Below are 24508 nucleotides of genomic sequence, written 5' to 3' on the forward strand. Positions count from 1 at the left end.
AAGAAACAAGACCATCCAGGATGCATGTGAAGATCTTTGAGGAAACACCAAAAGAAATAGGTGAGGCTCCAATTAATTGTTTACAAACTCTGTAAGCACATTAGAGCTATACCTGAAGAGCGGAGCATTGGAATTATTATCCCGAAGTTCAAAAAGGCAATGATATGTTAGCCTGGAAATTATAGATTAGTTATCCTAATAAACAAATGCTGGTTTATTACAGCTCCATGGAGACCTCACTTATCTCCCTTCTCTACCCCAAAGGATTTTGCTGGTTAATTGGTGGGATTTCTGATTATCAGTCTATGGGAGGCATTTATAAATATGAAGTGTAAGTGTCAACAGACAGGCATTCAGAATTTATTGTTGAAGGGATTGTTCCTGATAAAGACTCCCTAACACTGTTGGAGAATTTTATTCATCATGTTTTGGTAAAATTACTAGCCTTTGGCAGCATGTGTTTTATGGTATTAATAGAAAGTGCATTATTGGTGTTATATATTTACAATATAATATCTTTTTACATTTATACATTGGGAGGAGATTTGGAATGTTATCCAATAGTAAAAAAAATTGCAAGGAAGATTTTCTCCTTTAGTGTTTATTCTTATAGGTTGAGGGAACAATCTTGTATGAGCGGGAACATTTGTTGCATGACGACAGAAGGAGTCAGGAATCAGCTACCACTTGTAAATTTGTGGAAATATCATGTGGTGTAAATAGTCCAGTTTCCAAAACAGCAATAATGTCAATATCAGGTTCATAGCATTCAAGAAAATCTGGATCAATGACACAAATAAGCAAGAGAGTGGCGGATAGTTTTAATGTAGATAAATAATAATAATAACCCTTGTATTTGATATAGTGTTTTATCACATCTTCAAAGCATCTCAAAATGCTTCACAGAATATACTGAAAGTGAATTGACTGTATATTTTATGGGCGAAATGCGGCAGCTAATTCTGCACAGCAGTGTCCCACAAACAGTCATGGATTGAAGTGATCAATTGTGAAGGAATTATTACCCCCGGAAAAGCCACTCCCCAATCGACTAACAACCGGATTCCTACTTACTGCTAGGTAAACAGAGGCTTGTGGAGTAAGGAAACTTGCCCTACATTTTGCCCTACCGGGAATCAAACCCAGGTCTCTCGCTCGCGAGGTGAATGTTCTAACCATTGAGCTACAGGACTCCAAATGTATGGCAATGGTGATTGGAACAAGAAGCCACAACTATGAAGGAGGAATAGCAAGTGCCAAGGTCTGTAACTAACAGTAAACAGAGAATAATCCCCACAAAACTCCTACCCTTTGCAGATTATGCAACAGAACAATGGAAACTGATTAATAAAGTATACATCTTTTTGTTTTTAGTAAAACAGATTAAGATGTAAGAAAACAAGAAGCACTTACCTTGTACATTAACAAGATATGAGTTTGTGATGCACAAATTGCCTGCTATCAATGTGCAGTTGTATGTTCCTGAATCAGAAAGCTGCACATTCTGTATCTGTAGACTGTAGAGTTCCTGAGGACTTCGTAAGAGCACAAACCTCTGGCTGTTATTCCATTTGTATGTCAGGTTGCGTACCACTTGATATGCAATAATAAGTTCACTTGTACTGTTGGTTATTTTGAACCAGCTCACTTGAGTTATGTTTATCACTGAGGTGTTCCTACACTGAAGAGTTATTGTTTCTCCGACTGAAGTGTTAACAGATTCTCTGTCATCAGCACCTGCGAAGGAAACTGTTTAACCAAAAATGATTGTGATGTGAAGAAACCTGTGATAAACAAATTTACACTTTACTGCAAATTAGAAGCATGGTGTGAAAATTGTGATGCTTAATAAGTATCACATTGTATCTGTTAAGAAACAGCAATTTGTAATCTATTACAAAAGACAAGCTGCTGGTAAGAAAGCCTCTGGCCCCCAACCTTAGCATAGTTATGACATTTTTTATCACTTAGACATCTATTTCGTGGAATTCCCTTCCGAATAAAAATATGATTGAAAGGGAAGACACTCTGAAATGACAGGTACTCTCTTTGACAATAGACTTAGTGTGAGCCCTGAGTTATTTGCAGTTAGCATGCAGGTGACAATGGGAATGTATTTGATATTTGGTTACAAGATGAGCTGATGTGCATTAGAAATAAACTATTATTGGATCAACTGACCAATTGACCAAGCAACAATGTGTAAGCATGGTTAAACTGGTGACATTGGTAAGCCTCATTGTATAAACATTATGAATTACTGTAAAACTAAGAATCTATCTCATAAATGGTGCACATTCAGCAAACGTTTTACAAATGCCCATGGTCTAAATACATTCAAAATACAGCTTCATTAGCAATAGATTTTCATGACCTGGGGGAATTGGTGAATATGAAAAGAAGAATCATACTCATCAAATTAAGTTGCATAATATTGGAACTTAGAATCACTTCTTGATTGGGACATTTCATGAATGAGAAATGCCAGTATTGAAAAGCTCCAAATTTTCAAATAGCAAATTGTGAGCTTCACTAAAGGATTAAAAATGAACAAATCCTGCACCTACTGGGTTGTTTTTCACAATGATTGAACCTGCTTGAGAGCTGATCTAATTTCTATCATCTGTGACAAAAAGGAGCGCCTAGTGACTGTTCAGAGATTATCGTCCGGCTGGTCTGTACAATACACATCTAGATATGTGCAGGAGTTAATAGTTTAGAAAGCTTATGATTCCTGAAAAATTGATCCCAATATATATATATTTTTTCAACAACTCCCTCCTAATATTTACACTGTATTCTTCTGGGTCAGACAGTATGTTTCATAATAATATACATCAATATAATAATTTCTGTTCATACTGATCATGGAAAACCTCATTGCAGTAGTTCTAAGGTGAAACATTTCCGTTTTTTTGTTTCTGTATTAGAGCTGATGAAGTGTGGAAGCATTTGAAAATATTTGATTTCTCCCCAAGAATCGATATCAATCAATTTATCCTTTTGAATTTTGAATTCACCTTGACTTTCATGGTGAGAATAATAGAAATTTAGAGTGCAGAAGGAGAGGCTGTTTAGCCCAACCAGTCTGCACCAGCTCTCAGAGCAAGTTGTTCTTTCCATCTCACTGATCTGTCCTAACCCTTCCAGATTTATCTTTTATCTGTAATTAATTCTATTCTACGCCTTTTCTATCTCTTTTTAGTTCCTGAGCAGCATTGAAAATTTTAAACTCTGTCTTGGGACGTCCTCCCGACGTGAAAAGCGCTATACAAATGTAATTTTGTATTTTTTTGTACTGTATTATAACCAAGTCTAGTATTTACATAAATTTGTCTAACAAAGTAAATAGAGTCAAAACTGTTTTCAGGAACCACTCAGGGTGGCCATTATATAAGGGTGGCCTGTGGGTAAGGGTGCGTTGATTAGTTGGCTGGTTCTGAAATTATTAAAACATTTCCGTGGGTTAAAAATTTCTTTGGGCCCCACGTGTAGACTCTCGCTGGACTCCTAGCGCATTTACCAACACCTCCTCACCAGTGAGGTGGGAAGCTGTGGGCATCATGTAGAGTGCTCAGCATAAGCCCCCGGAAATTGATAATGCATTAGTGGTAAGTACACTCAAATTCAGTTTCCCCTTGGGAGAGAGAAAAAAATAAGCGCAATCACCCAAATTAAAATTGAATTTAAGGCAGCTATCGAAAAATTGATAATTCTTTAATTTAAAGACTGTGATGTTACAAGTAAGAACATACAAACTACACTTAAATTGGTTGCTTTAACAAGTTTGACTGTATATTAATTGAATCACTTTTAAAATATTAAGATTGTAAATATTTGAAATATAGTAACAACAACAACAAGATTACATTTGTATAGCGCCTTTCACGTCGGGAGGACATCCCAAGGCGCTGGACAGTTTACAGCATTTCAGACCCAAGCTGGGGTCAGGGGGGAAGAGGGGAGGGGAAGGGGGGTGGCCGATAGCATGGTCGAAGAGGAGGGTCTTGAGGCGGGACTTGAAGGCGGCTAAGGAGTGGGCGAGGCCATGGAGGGCTTTGTAGGTGAGGACCAGGATTTTGAACTGGATCCTCTGAAGGATAGGGAGCCAATGGAGTTGGGCGAGAATGGGGGAGATGGGGTCACGGAGTTTGGTGTGGGAGAGGACACGGGTTGCAGAGTTCTGGATTATCTGCAGCCTGTGGAGGGAGGAGTTGGGAAGGCCGACAATCAGGGCATTTGTGTGTATAAACACTATATACACACAATTATGAAATACATACTCAATTAACTGAAGTATACACATAAATAATCATTAAATACTTCAAAATGAAACAAATTAATATTTGGATCTATGTTAAGATTAAAACATATCAATTTCAAATAAAAGTAATTTCTGAAATTAACTCAACACAATACTTCTTAGGTTAATTTAATTGTTGCTCCCATGGTATTCTGTAAACTCTGCTGTTTGCTTTGTCTCAATACTTTAAGTCCCAAAAATGTCATACCGTTGTCCATCATTTGCCTTCTCTAAATGTTTAAACATTCTAAATTGTGCTTTAACCCATCAATACTTCATTAACTATCAGTTAATGAATCTTCCACTAACACCAGAATGCCTGTTATTGACATCTTATATGTTGCTATAAATATTAATAGTGTACTGTTCTTTTACCTCCATCCAAAACCTAATCAACATAGTATAACAGTGCTGTTTAATTACCAGTCCCATAATTATAATGTTTGCATAGAGCAGTTAATCATGACAAAATATCTCAAAGCTCTTGAGCTGTCCTTTCTTCCCCACATCCGCGCCACAGCTGGCACTGCCTTCCACCACTTCCGAAACATCACCAGACTACGGCACTACCTCACCCCTCACGCTGCTGAAACTCTGGTCCACGCCTTCATCATCTCAAGGCTGGACTACGGGAACTCTCTCCTCGTCGGCCTTCCCGGCACCTCTCTCCACAAGCTGTAGGTCATTCAGAACTCTGCAGCTTGAGTACTGTCCCGCACCAGGCTTCGCGACCACATCACTCCCACCCTCGCTCGCCTCCACTGGCTCCCCATCCCCCAGAGGATCGAATTCAAGATCCTCATCTTCATCTACAAGGCCATTCATAGCCTTGCACCCTCCTACCTCTCTGACCTACTATCCCCCCACGTACCTGCCTGTACCCTCTGTTCCTCTGGCTCCGGTCATCTCCACATCCCCCGCCCTACCATCGGTGGCTGGGCTTTCAGCCTCTTAGCCCCTAGGCTCTGGAACTCCATCCCCCAGTGCCTTCGCCTTACCTCCTCCCTTTCCTTCTTCAAGGCCGGTCTCAAGACCTTTCTCTTCAACCGTGCCTTCAGCTCCCCTCTCAACTCTCTACCACCTCCTCGGTTCCCTCCCTTCCCTCCCCTCACCCTGACCATTTTCCCCCTGCTCGGGTCCCCACCCAACTGTCCAGCGCCTTGGGACGTCTCCCGACGTGAAAGGTGCTCTATAAATTAAATCTTGTTGTTGTTATTTACAGGATTTTACTTTAAACTGTAGTATTTGTATATCTGTAGGCGTTTTGCAGGCAATTTGACATAGCAATGTCCCACAAATGGCCGTGAAGTGAACGTCAGGACACAGAGAAACTCCCTTGTCTTTTCATAAAGTGTAATATCCACCTCAACAGGGTTATTTGACCTTGGTTTAACATCTGAAAGACAGCACCTCTGACACTGCAGCTCTACCCACAGCACTGGCTTGAGTAACTGCCTGGTCTATGAGCTCAAAGACCCAGTGTGGGCAGTCAACAACAACAACAACAACAACTTGGACTTGTATAGCGCCCTCCACGCTGGATGGCATCTCAGAGGGCTTCACAGTAACGGATCCCGGGTCCAAGCCAGAGGGATGGGGAGGAAGGTGACCAAAGGTGCTGTCGAAGAGAAAGGTCTTCAGGAGGGACCTGAAAATAGGAAGAGAGGATGCGAGGCGAAGGGAGTGAGGAAGGGAATTCCAGAGCCTCGGGGCATAGTGGCTGAAGGCAAAGCCGCCAAGGGTGGAACGGAGGACTTGGGGGACGAGGAGGAGGCCAGATCCGGAGGAACGAAGGCGACGGGTATTGGTTTGAGGAGAGAGGAGGTCAGAGAGGTAGGGCGTTGCAGAGGAGTGGAGGGATTTGAGTACAAGAGTGAAGATCTTGAAGTCGATCCTCTCTGGAATAGGCAGTCAGTGCAGGCTGGCAAGGACTGGGGTGATCATTGATTGGCGGGTTGTTTTCCAGGTGTAATAATCCCTTCAAAATCCAGGACTGTTCATGGGTCACTGTTTTACACAATTGGCTGCTGTGTTTTGTCCACAAAATATATAGTCCATTCACTTCACAGTATATGGTGAGAAGTGCTTTGAGATGTCTCAATAATGTGATTAGGAGCTATATCAAATGCAAGAATAATTATATTATTATTATATAATGTTAATAAAATGCTATCAGACATTAAAGGATCTGATGAAAGTTTGTCAAAAGGTTAATGGGCAAGCGAAAAACATTCAATAAACCACAGAAGTGTTATCAAGAACAGATTTCCAGTACAATTCAAATAGGCTGATACTCCATTTGTAGTCTTCTTGAGCGAGAAGGTGTTTAAATATTACATTTGAATTTTAAGACAAAAACATTTACGACATTGTCAAGATGCTCAACGATCTTCACAGGATTCACTGTAAGGATTCTATTTATAGGCAAACACAGCAGTCAATTTGTGCATAGGAATGTCCCAAAAACAGCCATGAAGTGAGTGACCAATTTTATTTGGCGGGTTGTTGGCCAGGTCCCGGAGAAACTCTCTTTTCGAATAGTGCCATGGGATCAGTAATGTCCATTTGAACAGGCAGGCACAATCTCAGTTTAAGACCTCATTACAGCATTAGTTCACTATGGCTGCATGAGCTCTCGGATAAAACATTTTGAGTTGTCCAGATCTGGGAGTCCAACAGTTAAATGGTACATCATTAACATACATTATTAATTAGCTATTGAAGGGCAGTTGTTGTACGGGTTTACACAGCTCACATAGAAGACTTTATTTCCAATTACTGTGTAACTCTAATTGAAATAATTACCATTCAACAAAACTGAAAGTTTATGCATTTGGGATGAAGTTTAGTAGTCAAATAAGTGACCTTAAGATATTTAACACATTGACTGCTCCTCAAATGTTCTGGAGATGATCACCAAATCAGATACCTTTCTCAATAGTCACCACAGACAAGTCAATTGCACCATATGCTGGATTTCTGCCTCACGCGTTACAGAATTGAACTGCTGCTTAGTGCGTTATTACTTTAACCAAATAAAAATTGGAGTAAAGCCAGAAGGACAATGGTTTAATTCATGAGCTTGCTTCTCTGCTGAGAGAGTTCTAAAGCTATCAGAAGTGGTGTCCGCCTTCAGCCTATGCAGTGAGCAATCAATGTGTTAAATGTCATATTGTCACTAAAGTTTAAATTAGCAGATTAATTAGTAGTTTAAATTAGCAGATTAACATATGTGTACATTTACCTGATTGCTACAGTGATAGATCTGTTCAAATTGTCAGTTCCTCATGTTACTCATTTAACTGTTCTTCAATAATAATCATTACATTAACAAATAAGTGTTGGTATGCATTAATAATAATAATCCTTGCATTTAGTGTAGTGCATTATCATGTTGAAAGAATGTCTCAACCCACTTCGCAGGATTTACTGTGGAGTGAAGTGACTTTGTATTTGTAGGCAAACACGGCAATACAATTGCACACAGCAATGTTCCAGAAACAGCTTTGAAACAAATGACCAATTTTATTTGGGGGATTGTTGACCAGGACACTGGGAGAGAGAAACTCCCTTCTCTTTTTGAATAGTGAATCTTTAACATCCACCTGAAATGGCAGATGAGACCTCGGTTTAGCATCTCATCAAAGAGATGGCACCTCCAACAGTGCAACACACCACAGTACTGAATTGGAGTGTCAGCTTTGACTATGTCGTGATACTCGGCTTTATAAATAGGGGTAAAGAATACAAAAGTAAGGAGGTTATGATAAACCTTTATAAAACACTGGTTATACCTCAGCTAGAGGACTGTGTGCAGTTCTGGGCATCACACGTTAGGAAAGATGTCAAGGCCTTGGAGAGGGTGATAAGGAGATTTACCAAAATGGTACCAGGAATGAGAGACTTAATTTATCGGAAGACTAGAGAAGCTAGGATTATTCTCCTTGGAGCAGAGAAGGTTAAGAGAAGATTTAATAGAAGTGTTCAAAATTATGAGGGGATTCGATAGGGTGAATAAGGAGAAACTGTTTCTACTGGCGGGTGGGTCGGTTACCAGAAGATACAGATTTAAAATAGTTGCCAAAAGAACCAGAGGGGAGGTGAGGAGAAATGTTTTCACACAGCTAGTTGTTCGGTTCTGGAATGCATTGCCTGAAAGGGTGATGGAAGCTGATTCATTAAACAACTTTCAAGACAGAAATAGATAGATATCTGGGGAGGACAGGTTTGCAGAGCTATGGGGAGAGAGCAAGGGGTGGGTGGGATTAATTTGGACAGCTCTTTCAAAGATGAACACGATGAGCCGAATGGTCTCCCTCTGTGCTGTATAATTCTATGATTCTATGTGAGTTGAAGTCCCTATGTGGGATTTGAACCCACAATCTTCTGACTCAGACGCAAGCTGACACATAACAAAGAATTGCAGTATTGCAGATAACAGGGTTTAAACCTGCAGATTTTTGCAATAAATTTGTTACTATAACAGAATTCAGAAATAGGCAGTTTATTTGTAACAAGTTCGGAATGAAGTCCCTTTCTGCAGGCAGCACAAGCTGCGCTGGGTTGTTAATTTTACTTAGCTTTTTTTCCCAGTCAGTACGAGTCTCAAAGCATATCATCTTGCTGACATTTGTTACTTCAGTGGGTTGATAGCTGTTCTGAAAAGATAGTTATTTGATCTGAATGGGCCTGTTACATCAAAAGATGGATGAACACTTAGAGGACAGAAAACACAATTTCAGCAAGAGGCAAAGCGTCTCAACGAGCTTCACAAGATATATTGTAAAGTGGATTTGAATGTGTATTGATGAGATTTCAACATAATAAGGGCTGTATCAAATGCAAAGACTTTGGTGATTTTTAAAGATTATTATGCCACATTCACAAAAGTCTTAGTCAGAACATAATAAATGATGAGGAAGTGTATAGTCAATGAGGTAGTCAGCAGCATTTTAGATATTTCTTAACAAACAGCACTTCTGCATTTATTGTTTTATATTTCTAATCAGTTTGCTAAAAGACACTTACGTGCTGAAATTACTTAGCTTCCAAGACTTAAAAATTTTCTCTTGAAATTTAAGATCACGTAGAATTACAGAAAATTCCTAAATTCAATTTTAATTTGCTGCTTACTTTTCCGCATTGTTAATAATAATCCTTCAAAAAACCAAAAACAATAATAATTTGGTCATTTTCAATCTACGACTGTTTGTGGGACATTGCTGTGTGCAAGTGGCTGCCGCGTTCTCCCACAAATATACAGTCAATTCACTTTACAGTGTGTTTTGTGAAGCGCTTTGGGACGTCCTCCCGACGTGAAAAGCGCTAGATCAAATGCAAGGATTATTATTATTATTGTTAAAAAGAATTGACTTCCAAATTAAGAATAAATTGCAGAATTTCCTACAATTCTGCATGATTTTAAATTCTAACATGTAAAGACCACATTGAATTTCAGGCCTTTAAAGGCTAAAAGCAATTCAAAGAAACCTACTGATGAAATCAACTCCTGTGAAGTTCTACTAACCATATAACATTATAAAATAAGTTAATTGAATTGAAATTATTTTACAATCTTATGTTAATAAAAGAAGCCCAACAACTAGGGCAGTGAAATACTATTCTGCTGTTTAGATAAAACTGTCAACAACATAGCACAATTCTCAGCAAGTTCCCTTCAATGAAAATAATTTTAAAAAACTGGTTTTCTGAGCTTTACCTGAAATGATGAATAGAATCCAAACAATTTCAGTGTGGAGGGGTGATCTATAAGAGTTGCAACACTTCATTTTGTAGTAATAGATAACTCATCAAGTGCTGGCCCACATCTATTTTATAGCAGCGATCCAAATGTGGGCAGAGCATGCACCGTGTGGTTTCTCCTTCCTGTGATTCACCGAAAAAAATTAAGGTGTCTACAAGCTGCAACCTTCCTCCTTTCATTGACTTGTATTGTCCAAGTTTTAATATGAACATAAAATGAATTTGAAGGATACTTCAGATAGAGCTCATCAAATGGTCTGCTTGTACAGTATGACACACACCACAGTTTGATACCACACGTACAGATGCAAGACATTCAAAGTTCTAAATCTGCTCCGTTGGGTTAGATGATCTTGAATGAGTCTAAAGTAGCACATTGTTACTAAGCCATGGTCACATGGAACCTTTCCCATTGCTTAATCCTCATTCTTCTGGTGTTCAGATCTTTCCTTTGGTGATATATTTTGACCCCAGCATTTCTACTGATCTGAAAGATTGCCTGTTAGACATCAATTCCTGGATGAGCTGTAACTTTCTCCAAATCAACGTCGACAAAATTGAAGCTAACCTACTCAGCTCCTGTGAGCTCCCACAATAGGCTTCATGATCCAATCAACCCATTCTTTGCCTGACTCCACTGGCTTCCAGAGAATCAATTTTAAGATCCTTATCCTTGCTTTCAAATAATAATACTTGTATTTGATATAACACATTATGACGTCTTCGAGATGTCTCAAAGTGCTTCACAGAATATACTGTGAAGTGAATTGACTGTATATTTTGTGGGTAAAACACAGCAGCCAATTGCAGTGTCCCACAAACAGTCGTGGATTGAGTGAACAATCTATTTATTATTATCTATTTTTTTAAGGAATTATAAATGACTCCATAGCCTTTCCCAACCCTATCTTGGTGATCTCCAGCAACTCTCCTCTCTTGGCCACTCCGTGCCTGCTCTTTTCTCCTTCATTTCCCCACCCACTCTGCCCCACCATCAACAGATGAGCGATCAGCTAGTTTGTCCTCCACTCACTCTCTGGAACTCCTCTCTGAAATCTCATTGCCTTGTCTTTCACTCTCGATTTTCAAAACCAATCTAAGTACTTATCTGTCTGATGGTGTTTTCAGCTATCTACCCCTTCATCATCCTCCCAACTCGAGCTCCCACTCAGTCTTTGCAAAATAATTTGAGATATTCTCCTGATGTGAAAGGTGCTATATAACTGCAACTTGTACTTGTGAGTTGCTGGCTAGAGAAAGGGAAAACAATCAGTCAGAGTTCCCACATAGGATTGCTATCTAGTGATCCCTGCAGGAAATATATTTGTGGACATTGTGGAAGGACAGGATTGGCTCCCACAGTGGTACTGTCTGCCAGCACTTTCTAGCTCATTCCTGGCTCACACCCAAAGACGATCATTTAGATTATTACAAAAATAATCTGTACCAGTTGTGCAACTAAGCTCCTATGTGAGCTGTTGCTTTCAGGCTTTAACCAAAAGTTTCTTCAGATAGAATGAAGCCTATAACGACTTAATATTTCTTCACTGTTTATAAGAGGTATAAGATTTATAACACTGTTTATTGTTCACTTCCTCTTTCCCCACTTGCAAAGCCCACCTCAAGACATACCTCTTGGACCACAATTTTGATCATCTGTCCCCTCCCATCCTCTTCAGCCACTCTTCCTGACTCAGATGTCCAGCCAGCAGTATAAAGTATTCCTGACGTGAAAGGAGTTATACAAATGTATATTATACTATCTTATTTACTCCTCACTTGAGCAACAACATCAACAACAACAATAACACAATTACATTTGCATAGCGCCTTTCACGTTGAGAGGACATCCCAAGGTGCTGGACAATCAGTGTTTTGGACCCGAGCTGGGGGTTGGGATTGGGGGGGTGGTGGGGCGGAGGGCAGGATGCAATGATGGTGATCGAAAGTACAGTCAAAGAGGAGGGTCTTAAGATGGATCTTGAAGGAGGCAAGGGAGGGAGCGAAAGGACTGTGGGATGGAGTTCCAGAGGGTGGGGGCAGAGTGACTGAAGGCCCGCCCACCGATGGTGGAGCTGGCGAGGAGGGGGACGTGAAGCAGGCCGGAGCCCGTTGAGCGGAGAGAGCGGGCAGGTTGGTAGGTTAGGGGGTCGCAGAGGTAGGGGGAATGAGGCCATAGAGGACTTTAAAGATGAGGACCAGGATCTTGAACTGTATCCTCTGTGTGATGGGAAGCCAATGGAGTTGGGCGAGGATAGGGATGATACGGTTACGTAGCATGGTGTGCGAGAGGACACGGGCAGCAGAGTTCTGGATGATCTGCAGCCTATGGAAGAAGGAGTTAGGGAGGCCGACAAGCAGGGAGTTTGAAGTCAAGCCTGGATGTTATGATGCTTGTATGAGGGTTTTGGAGGCTTGTGGTGTGAGACAGAGGTGGAGCCGGACAATGTTGTGGAGGTGAGGGAAGGCAGAGTGGGTTATGGCGTGGATGTGGGCTAGAAAGGATAGTTGAGGGTTAAAAGTCACCAAGGTTCCAGACTGGCTTAGCAAGGTGGAGTGTGCATACTTGGATGGTGATTCTGTCAGGACCTGAGGTGTGAGCAGTGTGTGGTCCAAAAATATATAGTCTTAAAATAAAAATAGTGCAGAAGTTTGGGGAACTAAAATTCAGAAAATTGGTTTCCAAATTGAAGCAATCGTTTTTCAGTTAAGATTATGACAAATGTCAGTTTCTGATGCATTAGACGTGATGACTATTCTGATTAAACAAACACGTACCTCACTTACACTTGTTACCACAGGACAAGACATTATCAATGTTCAACTCCATCCAAACCACACAGCAATATATATAAAGGTCAGTGCGAGACATTTCATTGAACTGAAAATGATTCCCACCTACACTCTCTTAACTTTCACAGTGAGGGTCCAGTCATGTGCTCTCATCATCTGCACTGTGTTTACCACAGAAGAAGCAAGCCCTTTTTAGGTTAAAGGTTAGTCCTGATAATTGGGAATCATTGAACACCACTTCACACAAGTAATGAACATACTGAATAAAAGTGTAGACAGGCAAACAAATGTATCAACTGACCTACTTAATGTATGGAGGTTCAAGCTTCTGAATAGCTGTCCAGCCACAATTCCTATGCAGCTGGCTATACAGCAGGCATGTCAGAGACCACACTCTGTCAGCCTAGAATATGATTAAGGGCGTAGGGAGATTCCAGAAGGGAAAATAATGAACATAAATAATGGAATTCAACATGCACTTTGGATTCTTCCAAAGCTGAGAAAACATGAATCATTAATCAATAAAAGCTAAAACCAAAAAAATCTAATTCTGTTGTGTATAGGAAACAACGAGTCTTAAATGCAATATTAACAAACTGGATTTATTGCTTTCATTACAACTTTTCATTTCTGAATAACGGATTGTGAGTTTCAAGGCAAGATTTGGAAGTGGTGATTTGAGAAAAAAAATAACCCTTGCATTTTGATATAGCGTTTTTAATGGCTTCTAGACATCTCAAAGCGCTTCACAGAATATACTGTGAAGTGAATTGACTGTATATTTGTGGGTGAAAAGTGGCAGCCAATTGCGCACAGCAGTGTCCCACAAACAGTCCTGACCAAATTATTATTGTTATTGATTTTTTCTTGAGAGATTATTATCAGGCATGTGGAGGAAGGAAACTTGCCCAAGGTTTCACCCTGCTGGGAATCAAACCCAGTTGCTTGCTTTCAAGGCGAGTTCTCTAATCACTGAGCCACAGGGCACATTTTTATTACTGCTCTTGGACTTAAATTCTTATACAAAGTGTGAGGACTTCAAGATCTACCTCTCCAACCTCCTCACTCCCCAATCCACTACCTGGCATCTCCGCTCGACTGGCATCAGCCTCCTGATCATCCTTCGCAACCTCCATCCTATAATCGGTGGTCGCGCTTTCAGCCACTACGCCCTGAAACTCTGGATCACTCTCCCTCAATTCCTCTGCCCTACCCCCTCTCTCCCGTTTTTCAAGTCCCACCTGAAAACCTTCCTCTTCAACCGTGCTTATGGCCACCTCCCCGCCCCCGGCTCGTAGTCAGGCTCCGCCACTGTTAAGCGCTCTGAGCGGCGGTCTTGCATGGAGGGCGCTATATAAGTGCAAGTTGTTGTTATATTCATTCATTCATTGGCCTGCAATAAGGAACAGAGGGGATAGGTGAGGGGAATAGAGGGATTGAGGGCTCGTGCGGAGTACATGCACCAGCATTAACTCATTGGGCCAAATGGCCATTTCTGTACCATATCACTTTGCTCATCTTTACTTACTCTTATATTTATAGGATTATTCACCAGTTTAAAAGTCACCCTTATCTTAATTTTCCATTTGCAGCCCTTAAATTCTAAAGAATTTAGATACCTGTGCGTAGGTTTTTGCTGTGCAGATCAACTGTTCCAAAGCAATGTACATAAACCACACCCAATACTGGCACCACAAAGGTACTTCAGAGATAAAAGTGTTCTGTACAAACAACACTTTTAACTCACTGAATTTTGTTGATTGTTGAAGCAATGATTGAACTGTGTAGTGAATACATATTTTCAATTCTATGCAAGTTATGTTTTTATTATTTTTGAACAATGTCACTAAAAGCTGTTTACTTTAACGTTTGTTTCATGTCTTCACAGTGTATTGCATTGCAAACTAAACTGTACTGTAAGCACTCAGTAAGCAGAATATTCTCTGTAAACAGATCATTTTCGCACATTCTGTACTGAGTAATTCTGTATTTTATGTTCATTTCAGTCATTACCTACGTTTACAGTTTTAAAGATGAAATAATCAGTAAAGAACCAACATATTCTGTTTCCTTGAGTTGTCTATCATGTAACATGTAGGAGTACAGACATTGGAGTCATCGTACACCACATGCGTGGGTGGGGTGCAGAGGACTAGAATGATAAATATGTGGGAGGACAGAACATTGAATGCATCTTTGTTATTCAATTTGTGTATTTTATTCAAGCTGTGTCTGGGTCAGATTCCTCAGTTTATACTGCTGAAAATACTATGTTTTTATATATTTGTTTCTTAGCAATAATCAATTAGCAAGTGTCACCCCTCCCCTCTTAATTTCCTCGAAGAATTTTTGATTCCTTTTTTCTTCCACTAGGGTCTGCCTTTAGGGTGACAAGCAAGCCTCAGTTCATGAAAATCCATGATGATGCTGCAGTGTTCCTGAATTAACACAAACGTGGATCTCAAAGTAGATGAGTGGGGAGGGGCAGTCAATTAACAATCCATCTGCTGTACTTGAACAAATTCTAGTTCAATTTGGACCTCTAGACCTCCTCTCCTGTACGTTGCAACTCAGGTTCATGATTCACAGGTCATGATAACCTTCCGTTGACTACTCTTGATTTGAAATTTTCAAATTAAGGAATCTAAGTAGTAACTCCTTCTGGTAACTCTATGACCTTCTGACTTGAGGGAATCCTGCTCTGAAAATAGATTAAGTTGGATTGGGCTTCTTATACATTTGCGTTATGAACTTCTGGATTTCTTTATTCAGCGATCTGTTAAGAAATATCACAAACATCCTCTCCCCAGAGTTGCCAAAATGGTGCTTGACAAAACCCAAGTTGCTATGTCCATAAGGTTCCACATAAACTGTAGAGACAAAAAAGGGACTATTTTTCACTTTTAATACATGAATAACTTTGTTAACAATTTGAGAGGCTTATCAAGGCACATGGAAGAACACTTGGAGTGGCCACGGCTAGGGATGTACAGCCAGGTATCAAAAAACTGGTGCAAAAAAAGAGGAGCCAAATGTCCGGACACATGTCATAGAAGGCTAAATTTCATAGAGGATCTAAATGACATTTTCACAGCATGCCAGTACTTTTTGTTTCTATGATGTTAAAAACAGTATATGTTGGAATTGAAGTTAAATATGGAAACTTAGCATTATTTATTGAGACTGAGCATTAGCCTGCATACTGTTTTTGATGTCTTGGAATTGTGCAGCTGAGGTAATGCTTTGTGTAAATTGCTATATTTGAGCAAATATACATGCAATCACTACAACAACCACATGCACTTATATTGCTCCCTCCACGCAGGGTATCGTCTTAGAGCACTTAGCAGCAGCGGAGCCTGTCTCTGAGCTGGGGGTGGGGATTACTGTAAGCACAGTCGAAAAGGAAGGTTTTCAGGTGGGACTTGAAAAGGTGGAGAGAGGGGGCAAGGCAGAGGGATTGAGGGACAGTGTTCCAGAATTTCAGGGCGAAGTGGCTGAAAGTGTGACCTCCAATAGTGGAGCAGAGGGTGCAAGGCACAAGCAGGAGGCCGGTGCCAGTCGAACCGAGGCACTGGGTGGTGGATTGGGGAGTGAGGAGGTCAGAAAAGTCGGGAGGTGCCAGAGAGTGTGAGGATCATGAAGTCGAGCCATTCGGTAATGGGAAGCCAGTGGAGCCTGGCCAGAACTGATGAAATGTGTGTAATGAGATTGGTCTGGGTAAGTATGAAGATGGCAGAGTTCTGAATGAGCTGGATCTTTTGAATGATCGAGCTGGGGAGACCAGCGAGAAGTGCATTGGAGTAATCTAAGCGGGATGTGACAAACCATGCACGAGGGCTTTGGCTGCATTTGGGGTAAGGTATGGTCAAGAAGTGGGCAATGTGGCGGAGGTGGAGGAAGGTGGTCCTGGTCAGAGACCGGATGTGGGGGAGGAAGGACAGCTGGGCATCGAACCGGATGCCTAGATTGCACAATGGTTCGGTGAGTCTGAGGAAGAACCCAGAGACATTGAGGAGTTGAGATTCACAGAAGTGAAGCATTTACAGGAGCCAAGGAGTATGGCTGATGTCTTGTCCACATTCAGCTGCAGGAAATTTGTACTCATCCAGGTCTTGATGTCTGCCAGACAAGCTGATCAACAAGCTGATATCACTAATAGACATTTACAGTATTTTGTGTGAAATGCTTTAAGATGTCTTGAAGATGTGTTAAGGTTTTATATCAAATGCAAGGATAATTAATGTATAACGTTAAGTTGTGACCCACCAAGTGCAAAGTGTTATCTTAAATTTCCCTTTGCGCCCGATGAGTTTGACACCACAATGTCGCACTTGATATCTTATTTTACACAATGAAGTCACTTTTTACCAGTAATGTAACAGTTTGAGACTTCATCCTCATTGAGTACATCCTGTGACAATTGGTTAATATCCACACCTTTTATCTTTCTTAATTAGCCGAATAAACATTTTTCTTTGACAGTAAACAGCAGTATTTGTTGTCCGGATTCAATATTTGCATATCCTGTTGTGAGTATGTGCTTTGGATCCCACCATATGTCTACTCATACAAATTAGTATCAGTCACCAATTAATCTGTCTTTTTTAAAGCTACATAGGCACAAATTCTTAAATACTTTGATCTTTGAGTAGGAAACCAACATTAAATTTAACATCTCTCCTCATAAAACCTTATAGAAAAACAAGCCATAGACATTCGTAACTGTGAAAGTACTCTATTTCTGTGGCTGAAAATCGTTCACTGTAAGGTTTGGTCACAATGACACCCACTTCCAGTTCAGAGTAACCATATGCTAATATGATCAACTGCTAGATAATTGCATTCCTTCTTGTATACTTAAAGCAGGAAGTGACTTTAGAAGGGACCTTAAGACTTCAGAATGTCCATTTTAGCTTCAAACTTCAATAGACCAATGTCTGGTTTATTAGTTCGGTAAAAATGTCATTTCCTGCTTTGTGAATGTGCAGAAAATTGTTCCTGATGAACTGGAAATTGGACAATTTTTCTTTCAGCACAAAAGCAGTCATCCCACAGTGAGGAAGTCAGCTGACTGCGCACATGTGCATAACGCAGGATGGGATTTTATGGATCACAATCACTGTGTTATAGAGACGCCACTGTTCTAAAGAGTTAGCCAGATAAGAAAACAACAGGAGCTGTAATATCAACAAATCACAATTAATAACATTGCCATAAAGTTTGTGGTAGTTTCTTAACTAATTTCCTTGTGTCAATTAGCACACAATGGGTTAAGAAATGGTGCCGATGCCTTCCAAATATGTAATTGCCAGTGCCTTGTGCTTCTCCCGAACTTTATGAAAATATGGAAACACGGAGGTACAGTTGGGTGTCAGCATATTTATGGAAATAAACAACTTCCATTGTATTCAGCGTCACATGAAGAGTCCTAACTTATATTCCTCATACCTCATTGCCTCTATTAACAACAACAAAATTACATTTGTATAGCACCTTTCATGTTGGGAGGACGTCCCAAGGCGCTGGACAGTCAGAGTTTTGGACTCAAGCTGGGGGTTGGGATTGGGGAGGGTGGAGGGCAGGGGGTAGCAGGGTGATCAAAAGCACAGTTGAAGAGGAGGATCTTGAGATGGGTCTTGAAGGAGGCAAGGGAGTGGGCTAGGTGGAGGGACTGTGGGATGGAGTTCCAGTGGGTGGAGGCAGAGTGGCAGAAGGCCCGCCCACCAATAGTGGGGCGAGCGAGGAAGGGGAGGTGAAGCAGGCCGAAACCCGCTGAGCGGAGGAAGTAGGCAGGATGATAGGGGGTTAGGAGATCGTAGAGGTAGGGGGAGCAAGGCCATGGAGGGCTTTGAATGTGAGGACCAGGATCTTGAACTGTATCCTTTGTGTGATGGGAAGTCAGTGGAGTCGGACGAAGATGGAGGTGATAGTGTCACGGAACCTGGTGCAGAAGACATGGGCTGCAGAGTTCTGGATGATCTGCAGCCTATGGAGGGAGGAGTTGGGGAAGCCGACAAGCAAGGAGTTTACATATGTGTATGTATGCAAGCTTTGGCGGCCTGCGGTGTGAGACAATGCCGGAGCCGGGCAATGTTGTGGAGGTTGGGGAAGGCAGAGCAGGTTGTGGCACAGATGTGGAGTAGAAAGGATAGTTGAGGGTCAAACAAGATATCAAGGTTTCGGACTGTTTTAGTAAGATGGAGTGTGCAACCACGGATGGTGATGCTGTCAGCGCCTGAGGTGTGGAGGTGCTGACAGGAGCCAATCATGAGAGCCTCGGTCTTGTTGACATTCAACTGAGAAAACTAGCTCTCATCCAGGACTTGATGTCCGACAGACATTCTGTCAGGACAGCAGAGGACCTGGAGTCACGGGTGAAGGCAGAAAGGTACAGTTGGGTGCCATCCGCACAATACGGTTGATGTCACTAAGAGGGAGCATATAGATATTGAAGAGGAGGGGACCAAGGACAGAGCCCTGATGAACACCGCACAAGATGGTACAGGAACTAGAGGAGAAACCGTTTGTGGATATGAAGTGTAGGTGGTGTGAGAGATACGATCTGAACCAGTCAAAGACAGAGCCATGAAGGTTGAGGTGCGAGGAGAGGCTGTGGATGAGGATAGAGTAGTCGACGATATCAAAGGCAGCAGAGAGTTCAAGGAGGATGAGGAGGCAGAGGGAGCCCTGGTGTCAGATGGACAGAATGTCATTTGTCACTTTGACCAGGGCTGTTTCTGTGCAGTGGGCGGCACAGAAACCCGATTGGAGGGGTTCATGAAGGGAGTGGCAGGAGAGGAAGGAGTGAAGCTGGGAAGCAACAAATCATTCCAGGACTTTGGAGAGGAAAAGGAGGTTGGAGACGTGTCAGTAATTTGAGAGTAGGGATGGGTCCAGGGAGGGTTTTTTAAGGATAGGAGGCCGTTTTTAATGGGGTGGGAACAGTACCAGTGGACAGGGAGAGGTTTATAATGTCTGTGAGTAGAGGGGCAAGGAAATAGAGCAGGTATCAGCTCTATGTTTTCCTCTTTAATGTCTCTATTACTTAGTTAAACATGTTCATATATGTCAATGGTCATTTAATATGATTATTCTCCAGTTATCCGCAATTAAGTAATCAGTTGTTCAGTACATTATCTGTGATAATGACACTTGCAGTTACTGTATTGTTGAGTTCCCCATACAGAACTCTGTCCTCCCGTAATGTGTCACACAACACCCTGAAAGCAATCAGCACAAAGTTATTTCTTTATTCATTATTGCAGACAATCCGATTTGTGTCAAACAGGAATACAGATTGGTTTTAAACGTAACACATACAGAAGGAAACAAACAATCAGATTACAGACTCCACAAAAATAATAATAATAAAAATCCTTGCATTTGATATAGCGCTTTTCACGTCGGGAGGATGTCCCAAAGCGCTTCACAGAACACACTGTAAAGTGAATTGACTGTATATTTGTGGGCGAACGCGGCAGCCAATTGTGCACAGCAATGTCCCACAAACAGTCGTAGATTGAAAATTACCAATTTATTATTGTTTTGGGTTTTGGAGGGATTATTATTAGGCGTGTGGAGTAAGGTAACTTGCCCAAGGTTTCGCCCTGCCTGGAATTGAACTCAGGTCTCTCGCTTGCAAAGCGAGTGCTCTACCCACTGAGCTACAGGTCTCACTAGTTACATAATATAGTTTTGAATCACATTCCCTCTCTGTAACACAGATTGAGAATTTTTACAGCATTTATAACGAAAACAACTCAACAGGTGGGTGAACACTTTTGCTCTAATCTATAAAGTTACTTATATAATACTTTTGCTTCGTTTTTGATTAGCATGTAGCCAGCAGATTTATGACTTTAACCACATAATTTTTATTCCTCTGTATTTTATGTACACTGTATTATAGGGTAATTAAAATTGATATATATTGAACAAATTTGTTTGTAGACATTCTTCTTGTACTCAGTATTTGGCATTATTAAATAATTGATTGAATTAACATAATTTTATATCATACAATTAATTAAAATATACAGTCTAATTCAATAACAGTCAGTACAGACTGTGTGAAACTTTCTTTCACCTACTTTATAACACATTTCTCTAAAGGAGAATATCCTTAAATGAATGGAACTTTGCTTCACAGACATTACCTCAAATAATGAATAAATTACAATGGACACAGCATGAAAGGGCAATTTAATAGAGACATCTTCTTTGTGCTGAAAGTGCTCATGAAATAATGTCTCACGTCCCTTTAAATGATTCTTATGTGATGATGGTTTTCAGTTCCTTGATACACACCTCGTGAAACAGTTAATTTTCTCGTAGCAGGTAAAATACTGTTAGAGAGGTATTTTCTGGTGTCCATGGCTGCAGTGAGAGTGAGGCCTTGATCTTTCCTTTGCTTCAGGAGCTGCAGAGCAGTGGCAAGCAGGCAGTCAGGGCTCTGGTGTTGTACAACCCACAAGATTGCAAGATTTGTCTGCATAAAGAAATCTCTTTGGCCCATCCAATCTCTTTGCTCCAGAACATCCACCCTACCATCCCCCCATCACAGCAACAAGCTGCTTTTTAAATGAGTCCAGTGTTTCAACCACACTTGACAAACTGTTTCAGTCATTAAAAAAAATTACTTCCTGGTATCTGTCCTGAGACTGTCCTGTGCAATTCTAAACTCGTGTCCTCTTGACTTGTTGTATCCTGTATTGATTTGCATTTACTTTTTCAATCCCATTTATAATGTTGTACACATCTATAAGATTCCCCATGGTGTCATGTCTGCAAATTGGTTGCTGAGTGTAGCTAAAAAATATAGTCACTGCTCCAGTAAATTGCGTCTTGAGGTGTTCTCCTGACACGAAACACACTATATGAAATGTTATAATGTATTAAAATATTATTATATTTTTTAATGAATGGTGGGATCTAAAATGTTAAGAAAAAGAACTGAATAGTGGGAAAGGAGAACATCAGTTTCTAAGATTATTACAGAAGTAGACGATGCACTGTCTAGAATTTCATTCCTAAAATGGTCAACTTTAAGATTATCAGTTTGCTGCTTTGCAAGTGCACAGGAAATGTGAAGTGAACTTTGTATTTCAGGAAACCCACGAGCCAAATACATACATGGAGTCAAACCTGCATGCCTTGCTGTAGCACAGGTTGGTACCTATCTTAACCTAGCCTCGGCAGAAGCCGTTCCTGTGCAAACCGCTCAGGGCGCACCCAAAACTATGACTAAAATAACCATGAGAGTAACCATATAACTGTATGGCAGGATGCTCTAAATGTAAACAAAGAGCGTCTTGAAAACGTATGCATGGTAAACATGTGCACCTACGTTGCACATCGGGGCGTCTGCTGAAAGCAGCAAATGCACCTTATCAGCGTGTGCGCGGGGGCGCAAATGGATGTGGTGCACACTGCGGTGACTCCCGATTGGTTTAAAGGGAGCATCCCAAAAAAAACACGGGTGCACGACATGTGTGGTGGAGGAATGTAACGTAAAGAGCGGAATGTTTTCATATTGGGAGCAAAGGGAAAAGCCTAACAGTTGTACGTTGTGTTTTTAGTTTGAGATTTCTGTCCGTCGCAAATATTACATTTAAGAAACAAGTGGGTTGGTGCTTAACTTAGCGCATTGGGTTTGGCACTGCTGCCAGTGTGTGGTCAGGGTGGGAACGGCTCTGGTTGGGGTCAGGCCCCATCTGTCCATTGCACATAGTCCCTGATGGCAGAGTGCGAGCCTGCAGCGGGCCCTCTCTGACATGGTGCTGCTGTGCGGGTACACCAACTGGTTTCGGATGATCACAAGGGCCACCTTCACTGACCTGATGATCCTCGAGGTGCACTCGATGTCGGTCTCGCTATGTGTCCCCCCCCAGGAAGAGGCCATGACAGTGGATCCCCGTGGACGAACTGCGAGAGCAGCCCATCCATCTATTTCAAAACGGCCTTTGCGTCCGTACAGTCCAGGAGCAGGTGCTCCGCTGTCTCCTTGTCTCCACAGCTATCCCGAGGGCAACCGGTGGTGGCAGCGAGGCTCTGGCGGTGCAAGAGGGTCCTGATGCAGAGCGCTTACCTCACCTGGCGGATGAGACACCATGATCATGAAGGTGCTCGGCCTTTTGGCGAAGATTACATGTAATCTCTGTTCTTAACAGTTACTGGAACACTCATCTCCTGCTGAGATTTCCGAATTTCACCCATAACTGAACGAATTATGAGAAGGATTGAACTCTCCGCTGTAGCCATGGTTTCAGCCCTCTGTTGGCTGGAATCGGTACTGCGGCATTCCTGATCTCAGGAGTTCGATCTGCTCTCACACAGAGGAAGCAGAGGATACCTGAACTCGGAGCTACCTTCAGCACTTGGTCACCAGGTTCAGGCCGGGCTTGCCCTGCCGGAATGGCTCGGGTGCTCGTGAAGACAGGTATCAGATGCACATGGTCCTTTGATAATTTGGGGCCAAGAAAAGTTTGTGGGGGATTAGGATTTGTCTGTGGAGATAGCCCTCATTCCCAAAGTGGAACGTTTTGGTCTAGTTTGGTTAATGGGGGTGAGCATGTCTAACCTCGCTCATCAATAAAAGAAAGTGGGTTGGTATTTTATGGATCTCAAATGCAACGTTAGGGCAGAGCTTCACTGTATTTCCTGGTGTCTATAATGAAATTACCGCTTTGTGACCATGAAACTGCTTCATTGTATTGGAAAATATTGTGTTTACTTTCTCAATCGTATTTAGAATTTTATGTATCTCTATAAGCTTCTCTCAAAGATATTTCATTTCAAGGGTGAAGAGGCTTAGCTTATCTGGCTCATCAGCAGGACTTAGAGGGGCAGATTGGATCAATGGGGGCAAGGATTCTTTCCTCTCAGTGCCTGTTAACCCGTAAACTCTTATGGATGGGGTGGTCCTAGCTGGATATGAAGCGGGAAACATTTCCAGACAATGCTTTCATAGAAAGTTATATGGTTTTAGCTGGTTTAACATCAGCAGTGTCCCAATGTACATTCTTCTCAAGCTTTGGCTCTTGCCAACCTGTGCCTTATACTCTATTAGGTAAGCAGGGTGAGTACCTCCAGAGTATGCATCCCATTTCAATATATGAGAATTTCCTTGTAAAGGTGGGATGCAATGCAACTCTATTTGGTTTGGGTTTCCATAACATGATAATCATTTAATATTTGCAGTTGAAAGTGATTAACTGAAGTGATAATTGTTAATCAATTCTATTTTGAAGTTATTCCAATGTTAGGCCCACAACTTGAATATGATATTAAACACCAGTGTTTTGACTTTAAAGCACATTTATAAAATCAAATAAAATCTGTTTAAATAAAAATATCAGAGTTTTTTTAACTGTATGTTTGTTGTTGTTGTGATCCAAAAGTATGACACAAACAGAACAAGAGTGAAAGTCCAAGCTGGTACACATGTGTATCCTCTGTTGGTCCAGATTCAGCTTCCTGCAGCTGAATATGGACAAGACGGAAGCCATACTTCTTGGTTCCTGACAGCGTCTTCACTCCTGCGGATCTAAGCTCCTCAACCAACCTGGGCCCTCCCTCACACTCGCCGAACCAGTGCGCAACCTAGGCATCTGGTTCGACCCCCAACTGTCCTTCTTCCCCCATATC

Source organism: Callorhinchus milii, unplaced genomic scaffold, assembly GCF_018977255.1.
Source record: "Callorhinchus milii isolate IMCB2004 unplaced genomic scaffold, IMCB_Cmil_1.0 Scaffold4, whole genome shotgun sequence".
Lineage (NCBI taxonomy): Eukaryota > Metazoa > Chordata > Chondrichthyes > Chimaeriformes > Callorhinchidae > Callorhinchus > Callorhinchus milii.